Source organism: Euprymna scolopes, unplaced genomic scaffold (assembly GCF_053919585.1).
Source record: "Euprymna scolopes isolate OS-2025 unplaced genomic scaffold, ASM5391958v1 sca1, whole genome shotgun sequence".
NCBI classification, from domain to species: Eukaryota; Metazoa; Mollusca; class Cephalopoda; order Sepiida; family Sepiolidae; genus Euprymna; species Euprymna scolopes.
In genome coordinates this window covers 2,026,572-2,035,622 of record NW_027633102.1, presented here as the reverse complement: position 1 = coordinate 2,035,622, position 9,051 = coordinate 2,026,572, and the positions used below count along the sequence as shown (strand labels likewise).

At 60.4% G+C, this 9,051-nt stretch overlaps 2 non-coding genes and 1 pseudogene across 2 annotated transcripts in view; all 3 read left to right on the top strand.

Moving 5' to 3' along the window:
• Positions 1–1,839: 1,839 nt before the first annotated feature.
• LOC145273470 (small subunit ribosomal RNA) lies at positions 1,840–4,210 on the top strand (annotated as a pseudogene).
• Positions 4,211–4,608: 398 nt separating this feature from the next.
• LOC145273165 (5.8S ribosomal RNA) lies at positions 4,609–4,766 on the top strand. Its single transcript, XR_013866196.1, has one exon. It is a non-coding gene; the product is annotated as a 5.8S ribosomal RNA (ribosomal RNA).
• Positions 4,767–5,359: 593 nt separating this feature from the next.
• The window catches only part of LOC145273611 (large subunit ribosomal RNA), a 5,724-nt gene continuing 2,032 nt past the window's right edge, over positions 5,360–9,051 (top strand). The window contains exon 1 of the ribosomal RNA XR_013866433.1: positions 5,360–9,051. This exon is cut by the window's right edge and continues 2,032 nt beyond it. This is a non-coding gene — a ribosomal RNA (large subunit ribosomal RNA).

Sequence of the window (9,051 nt, the reverse complement as noted above, 5' to 3'; positions counted from 1 at the left end):
AATAGCCGCGGGGGATGCACTATGTAGATCCTGATCCCCTTGTAACCATACGTACGTTGTTCGATGCTCTCCCGTCCTGGAAGTCGCCGCAGCAAACAGGAGGATGAGCAGCAGCAGGCGCCGCCGCCGTAACCGCCGCCTGCCTGCCGCCTCCTACTCCTGTCAGCGTCCGATCTCACAGCCGTGTGAACGTTCGCTGACACCCGATTTCTTTCCGTCTGGCAAAACCTTGGACGTCCCGCTCGCGGTACACGTGCTGCAGCGACTTCTCGTCCGACAACGCATAAGCGTCGACGTCTGCCGCCGCATCTTCTGATACGTGGACGGTGATAGCGCTAGTCCCTTCTTGCGCCACCTCCACCTTTGTTAGCGCCAAAGAAGATCGATCGAGCAGTCGTGGTCGCAGTCGATTAACCCGTTTTCACCGTCCGCAGTTCCCAAGCCGCCGATCAAGTCGTTGCTCTTCTTGTTCGTTCTTCCCATACCGTCGATTTGCACGGCTGCCGGATGAGCCATCCTCTGTCCGGCGAAGCGCTCACGTCAGTGATCGATACTTGCACCGACAGTCCTCCCGCTCGCGACTCGGTGCTCGAATCGGACTCGTTCGTTTTTATCTCGATGCGATTGTGAAAAGGGGGACCGGTCGTCAATGTCGTGTGTGTCGACGATGTTGTTCGCCCGGTCCGCCGCGTTGTTGTCGTTTTTTTTTTTTTTTTTTTTTTTCCCCTAACGTTCGCCGTCGCACGGACGAAAGGGTGAGAAAAAAAAAAAAAAGCTCGAAAAAGCCGCCCAAAAAAATCGGACCGAGGAGCCGCTTGCGAGAACGCGCCATGTGCACGTTGTCTCTCCTCGGTTTTCCGAGCACGAACACGACGCCGGTCGGTCGGTCGGTCGACGAAGGCGACGACGAAGGTGACGGGAAAATTTACGCCGCCGCTGCCCTGGTCCAGCTCCTCCCCGATGACGGCTGTGATGTTGACGTTGACGTTGGCGACGACGACGACGACGACGGAGACGACGACGACGACGAGACGGCATCGATGGCGACCACGATGACGACGACCTCGACGAGTTCAGTCTGCACCTTGACCTCCGATGTCCGTGTGCACTGCCGTCGTGCTGTTTGTCGTTTGTCGTATGTATCGCTGTCAAGGGTGCCGTTGTCGTTGTTGTTGTCGACGTTGTTGCTTGCTCTCTCGTCTCGGTCGGTTGGTACGTTGATGACGACGACGACGACGAAGACGACGACGACGACGACGAGACGGCATCGATGGCGACCACGATGACGACGACCTCGACGATTCCAGTCTGCACCTTGACCTCCGATGTCCGTGTGCACTGCCGTCGTGCTGTTTGTCGTTTGTCGTATGTATCGCTGTCAAGGGTGCCGTTGTCGATGTTGTTGTTGTCGACGCTGTCGTCTGTTCTCTCTTCTCGGCCGGCTGTGACGTGGACGTTGACGACGACGACGACGAGACGGAATCGATGGCGACCACGATGACGACGACCTCGGCGAGTTCAGTCTGCACCTTGACCCTCGATGTCCGTGTGCACTGCCGTCGTGCTGCTTGTCGTTTGTCGTATGTATCGCTGTCAAGGGTGCCGTTGTCGTTGTTGTTGTCGACGTTGGTCGCTTTCGTTCTTTGAGTCTCGGTCTCGGTCCAAGTCAGGGGAGAAACAAAAAAGAGGCCATCAGCGCGGGCAGCGCGCTTCTTCTGACGGCGAACCCCCTCGAAAAATAAATAAACACGTGCCCGTCGTTGTAGTTGTCTGTCTTATGTCGGTCGGTCGGTCGGTCGGTCTGTCGTTCTGTCGAAACAAAGTCCCAAATTCCAACGATACCTGGTTGATCCTGCCAGTAGTCATATGCTTGTCTCAAAGCTTAAGCCATGCAAGTGTAAGTTCACGCCACGCATTAGAACGGGCGAAACCGCGAATGGCTCAGGAACCGGACCTAATCCTCGGGACCGTATTCCTCCTCGGAGGCGATGGATAACTGTGGCAATTCTAGAGCTAATACATGTGACACAGGCCGCGATCGGTCGGCGCGCCGTCGTCGCCACGCCTCGCGCGCTGGCACCCGCGTCGGCCGTTCCGGGTCGCGGCGCTACATATTAGACTGAGACCGATGCGCGTCATTCCGTCCTCCCGTCGTCGGCGTTCCCGCTCGCGGGTCCGTTCGGTGGCGGGGCTCATAGGGCGGCGCGCTCCGCTTTGGTGACTCTGGATAACTCACTGGTCGATCGCACGAGCTTTCACGCCCGGCGACGGGTCTCTCGAGGGTCCGCCCTATCAACTGTCGACGGTCGGTTAAGTGCCTACCGTGGTTACTACGGGTAACGGGGAATCGGGGTTCGATTCCGGAGAGGGAGCATGCGAAACGGCTACCACATCCAAGGAAGGCAGCAGGCGCGCAAATTACCCACTCCCGGCACGGGGAGGTAGTGACGAAAAATAACGACGCGGGACTCTGTCGAGGCCCCGCGATCGGAATGAGTACACTTCAAATCCGTTAACGAGGACCAACCGGAGGGCAAGTCTGGTGCCAGCAGCCGCGGTAATTCCAGCTCCGGTAGCGTATATTAAAGTTGTTGCGGTTAAAAAGCTCGTAGTCCGAACTCGGGTTCGTGGTCGCGCAAGCGGCCCCGGGGCGGCGGCGCCATCGTCCGTCGTTGACTTTGGTCGTCCGTTCGCATTCCCGGCCCTTTCCGCCGGTGTCAACCGCTAGCATACCCGCCACGCGGTCCTGCCGGCGAGGTGGACGAGGAGGTCGTGATCGGGATCCGGGAAAAAAAAAACAAGTGGTCGTCGGTTCGGTTCCGGGAGTAGTCTAACGGGGGGGTGCTACGTGTGTGTGTTTGGGTGCGTTCATTCGCATCCCCGCACTCTGACCCCCGCGCTTCTCTCCCTCTCCCTTTCCGCGCGTTCCTCTTTTTTTTTGAACCCCCCGGTCCGCTCCGAGTCCCTGCTTCGTGTCTTGTCTGCGCGCGTGTTGCGGTCGGCGGTTTCTCCTCCAAGGGTGCTCTTAACCGAGTGTCCGCGGCGGCCGGTACGTTCACTTTGAAAAAATTAGAGTGCTCAGAGCGGGCTGTTCAAGCTTGCATACGATAAGCATGGAATGATGGAAGAGGGCCTCGTCTACGTCTGTCGGTCTCCGTCTACGGCGAGGCAATGATCGAAGGGAGCGGTCGGGGCCACTCGTATTGCGACGTTAGAGGTGAAATTCTTGGATCGTCGCAAGACGAACTGCAGCGATGGCGTGTGGCAAGCACGTTTTCCTCGATCAAGAGCGAAAGTCGGAGGTTCGAAGACGATCAGATACCGTCGTAGTTCCGACCGTAAACGATGCCGACCGGCGATCCGCCGGCGTTCGCTTCCATGACCCGGCGGGTAGCCTGCGGGAAACCAGAGTTCGGTTCCGGGGGGAGTATGGTTGCAAAGCTGAAACTTAAAGGAATTGACGGAAGGGCACCACCAGGAGTGGAGCCTGCGGCTTAATTTGACTCAACACGGGAAAACTCACCCGGTCCGGACACCGGTAGGATTGACAGATCGATAGCTCTTTCTCGATTCGGTGGGTGGTGGTGCATGGCCGTTCTTAGTTGGTGGAGCGATCCGTCTGGTTGATTCCGATAACGAACGAGACTCCGGCCTGCTAACTAGTGCGCCGATGTCAGTGATTTTTACGGCGGGCTCGGCGTCCTCCGTGGCGCTCGGGTCCGGGTCGGTTTTCTCACGCACTTCTTAGAGGGACGGGTGGCAGAAAGCCACACGAGGCGGAGCGATAACAGGTCTGTGATGCCCTTAGATGTCCGGGGCCGCACGCGCGCTACACTGGAGGTATCAGCGGGGACTTCGCCCCGGCCCGAGAGGGTTGGGAAACCTCTGAACCACCTCCCGTGATAGGGATCGGGGCCTGTAACCAACCCCGTGAACGAGGAATTCCCGGTAGGCGCGGGTCAACAGCCCGCGTCGATCACGTCCCTGCCCTTTGTACACACCGCCCGTCGCTACTACCGATCGAACGGTCCGGTGAGGTCCTCGGATCTGGCCGACGACGCCGCCGGGCAGTGCGCGACGTGTCCGTCACGACACTCGTGCATCTACGCCTCGGCGTTCGATGCCTGGAGAAGACGACCGAACCCGATCGTTTAGAGGAAGTAAAAGTCGTAACAAGGTTTCCGTAGGTGAACCTGCGGAAGGATCATTACCGTTTTCCCGTTCGAGACTGGTTTGTTGTTTTCCGGCCTACCTCCTCTGTCTGTCGGCGTCAACGCCTCGAATGCGCGCAAACAAACCTATAAAAGGCGGAGCGAGAGATAGATTTGTGGTGACGCGGAGGTTTTTAAAGCCCCAGCTCTTCTTGCTTGCTTCCGCGTCTTACCACCTGTTTGTTTTTTCGCCCACCGCAAGTGATGGCCGCTTCTTCTTTGCCTTGTCGCCGCTTTATCGTTTTTTTTGTTTTTTTGCAGCCGCTGTGCCACCGCCGCTAGCTAAAAAAACAAACTACTCGCGACATTGCAATGCCGTCACGCCTCCTCGCACAGACCTCCTCGCACACTACTAAATCTATATAAACAAAAACTAATATAAAAAAACCAAGTGCTGAACCCTGGACGGGGGATCACTCGGCTCGTCCGTCGATGAAGAGCGCGGCCAGCCGCGATAACTGATGCGAATTGCAGGACTCAGTGAACATCGACACCTCGAACGCACATTGCGGCCCCGAGATCCCTTGTCTCGGGGCCACGTCCGGTCGAGAGGCGGAACGTTACATGTCTTTCTCCGTTAACGAAACGACATCTTGCCGTCCCCGTGCCCGCCCGGTCCTCGGCACGGTGGTAACCGGGACGTCGCAGGAGCGAGTGACGAGGGGGAAGAAAAATAAAAAAAGAATTGACTCCTTTCAATGTCTTTTTTTTTTTTAAAACCCTCTCCGGCCTCCTCCTTCGTCTCCCGCTGGCAGACCGCGGAGTCTTTTCCCTTTTCGACCGCGTGAAGAAACACTGTGGAGGAGGAGCAGGAGGAGTCTGTCCGAAAGCAGCCGAAGGGAGACCAAAAAAAAAGTACCGACCTAACCGACTGCCGACGTAAGCGCCGCCTGCTCGTCTCGCTCTCTGCCTCATGAAGGTGTCTCTCAGCGACGCCTCGAGCAGCGCGACGAGCACGGCCGTCGCACCGTAAAAAGGTGGCCGCGTCGTAGGCAACGCAACGTCGGATGGGGAGGACCCACGCTTTTTTTTAATTGTTGGCTTCTTCATTTTCGGTCGGACGGGCGCTATATCGGCCAGCCGTCGTCACACGGAGGGTACCGATCGAGATTCCTCTCCTCCAAACACCACACTCTACTAAAAACCGCCGCCCTCGGCTCGGACGAGACGACCCGCTGAACTTAAGCATATCGCTAAGCGGAGGAAAAGAAACCAACCGGGATTCCCTTAGTAACGGCGAGTGAACCGGGAGAAGCCCAACGCCGAATCCCGTCGCAAGTTAAAGGCTTCGGGACGTGTGGCGCATGGGTCGAAGGCAGCCGTTCGTTTTCGTCTCGCATAGTTCGGAGTTCCCTCGATCGGGGCCGCCCGCGGCGGGTGCCAGGCCCATTCGGTGCGGACGGCGAGCGACGGCCTTCGATCCGAGAGTCGGGTTGCTTGGGAACGCAGCCCAAATCGGGTGGTAAGCTCCATCCAAGGCTAAATACCGGGACGAGTCCGATAGTCGACAAGTACCGTGAGGGAAAGTTGAAAAGAACTTTGGAGAGAGAGTTCAAGAGAACGTGAAACCGCCCAGGGGTAAACGGGTGGGACCGCTCACCGCGATCGCGGGGGGACTCAGTCCGGTGCTGCCTAGGCTCGAGCCCAAACTCGATGTGTGTTCTTGAAAGAGAGGCCGTCGCGGCACAGGTCGTCGTTCGTCGTGTCCGCGGGGGACTCGTTCCCCGCGGTTCCAGCTTTTGTGCCCGCGTCGCCGACGAAGGAGACGGGCCGCGTGGATAGCGGGAAGGGAAACGTGGTGACGACCGCGGCGTCGGTAGGTGGCTGCGTCGGTTGGCTGCGACGGAGGGGACTCGTCCTCTCGATCGCTGCTGCCGCCGGGCCCTAACCCGCCGCATCCGTCGCCGCCGCTTCTTCTTTCCTCCTGCTCCCTCCGCGCGCGACTCCGCTGCACCCGTCCCCTTCATCATCGCTCGGCGTAATCATGGCGCGGGCGCTTCGGCGCGACCTCCGCGCGGCCGGCACCGGACGCACTTCCCCTCCGGTCCGTCGTCGCGACCCGTTCCCGGCGTGCAGGTCGAACACGCGGGTTTTTTTCCGTAGGCGGCAGGCGTTTCATCACCCTGAAAACCCCCGTCTTCCCACCTTGTGAAGTCGGGGGCCACCGGCCGTCGGGCCCGCGAACGTAACTGCCCCTTTCTGCCGGGAACGGAGGAAATCTGACACGATCCGTTACACGTGGCGAGCCGGTCCGTTTTGATCCCGCCGGAAGTCGCGTGCGGGCGACGCACTCTGTGTGTCGCTCCTTAGGCGCCCCACCGTCTCGGGCGCGTGCGCGATGAGAGGCGGGATAGGACTGGCGCGGCCTCGCCGTCACGCACCTCGCCGACGTTTCGGGTTCTTGTCGGGGGCAACCCCGCCCGCGCCCGTTTCCGTTTCCGGAGAGGTCGCTCGGCGACGCTTTTTTACTCGAGCCGCCCGCCACCCCGGGTCAGCGACGTGCATCGGCAACCCACCCGACCCGTCTTGAAACACGGACCGAGGAGTCCTGGCCGTTCGCGAGTCGTAGGGGCCACCTCTGACTAACCCCGAAGGCGAAGCGAAAGCGAGAGAGCGTGTAGGAGGGCGTCGATCGGGAGAGGTGTCGTGGCAAAGTCGTCCGGGGGTCGTCGGGGGGTGTCGTCGGTCTCGTGCCGTCGTCTTCTCCTCGCCTCACCCGCCTCCGAGCCGTGCCCGATCCCGCCGGCGCGGCGTTTTCGGCCTTCCGCCGTCGCTGCTGCGGTGCCCGCAACTTTTCCTTTTTTCTCTCTTCCCGAGAGAGATAGGAGAGGGAAGGCTCGTGGCTGACGTGCGGTTGTTTTTCCCTCCTCCCCGAGAGGGGACCGGCGCATCATCCAAAAAGGGGAATTGCCGGGCGCCAGCTTCCATATCCTCCTTCCGCCCATCGGTGAGATCCCGCGGCTTGAACTAGTCCTATTTTGTCGTCGAGTTTAGGCGCTGCGCGCGGGCGCATCACCCCCGGGTCGGTTTCCCCTTTTTCCGAGTACGACTCGGCCGACTCTGGCGTAGCGAGCGACCAGGGACCCGAAAGATGGCGATCCACGCCCGGTCGGGATGAAGCCAGAGGAAACTCTGGTGGAAGTCCGAAGCGCCTCTGACGTGCAAATCGATCGTCGGAACCGGGTGTAGGGGCGAAAGACCAATCGAGCCGTCTAGTAGCTGGTTCCCTCCGAAGTTTCCCTCAGGATAGCTGGCGCTCGATCGTCGCAATTCCATCCGGTAAAGCGAACGATTGGAGGCCCCGGGGCCGTTCACGGCCTCGACCTACTCTCGAACTCGGAACGGGTGGAACGGGCCGACTCTCCCGAACGACGGAGCCGACCCATCCGGCCGCCGCCGCCAGCACGCTTCGCTGGGCGGTTGGTCACCTCGAATGCGAGTGCCAAGTGGGCCACTTTTGGTAAGCAGAACTGGCGCTGTGGGATGAACCAAACGTCCGGCTAAGGTGCCTAACGCGACGCCCATGAGATCCCCGAAAGGGTGTCGGTCGATATAGACAGCAGGACGGTGGCCACGGAAGTCGGAATCCGCTAAGGAGTGTGTAACAACTCACCTGCCGAATCGACCGGCCCCGAAAATGGATGGCGCTGGAGCGACGGACCGATGCCGGACCGTCGCGGCGAGGAGCGATGAACTTTCGCGCCGAAACGATGCCGCGACGAGTAGGAGGGCGCCGCGGCGAGCACGGAAGCCTAGGGCGCGAGCCCGGGTGGAGCCGACCGCGGGTGCAGATCTCGGTGGTAGTAGCAAATATTCGAACGAGACCTTCGAAGACCGAAGTGGAGAAGGGTTCCGTGCCAACGGCGGTCGAGCACGGGTCAGTCGGTCCTAAGACGCGGGCGAAAGTCTTCCCGAAAGGCGCCGGATCCGTTATGAAAGGTGAAAGGAAAGCGAATCGAATCGAATCGAATCAAAAGCCCAAACAAAAAAAAAGCGGCCGGCCTCCCGTCGAAAGGGAATCGGGTTAATATTCCCGAACCCGGACTCGGAGAGGGCCCGGGGGTGGCGACGCTGTCGGCAGCGATGTCGGCGGCGCCCGTCGCTTCCCGGGCGAAACCGCGGTGACGCAAGCGAGCCCGGAGACGTCGCCGGGAGCCCCGGGAAGAGTTCTCTCTTCTTCGTAAAGGACCATGTCCGTGGAATCGGCTCGTCCGGAGATACGGAAAAGGTACCTGTAGAGCGCCGCGGCTCGGGCGGCGTCCGGTGCGCTTTCGGCGGCCCTGGAAAATCCGGGTCCGGTTTTCGCAGCTCTCGAGTCGGTCCGTACCCACCATCCGCAGCAGGTCTCCAAGGTGTACAGCCTCTCGTCGATGGCATCAATGTAGGTAAGGGAAGTCGGCAAAATGGATCCGTACCTTCGGAAGAAGGATTGGCTCCGAGGACCGGGTCGGTCGGGCCGTGCCCGCGCGAAGCGAGGAACCGGTACGGGGCTGTAGCGTTCGCTCCGTTCGCGCTTTGCGGCGAAGGCATAGGGGCCGCGGCGGTCCGTTGTGCGGCGGCGTGTTCCGGTCAAGCGGTCGCGGTCAAGCGAGCGTGTGTTGCGGGTCGGAGAGCGATACGGGTGGGAGTCCGCCGTCGGGCGGCAGGAGTGTGGCGTCGACCAAAAACGGCGGGGGACCGTCGGCGGGGGTCGTCTTTCTGGCGGCGGCGGTTCAAGCGGCTTTTCTGCGGGGTGCTTCGCTCCGGGGTCGGGGTGGCGGCGGGCGGCTCCAATCCGTTCGTCGCAACGTCTCCGTCCTCCTCGAAAAGGGGTGAGGCTGCCTTGCGGACGTGTCGTCGT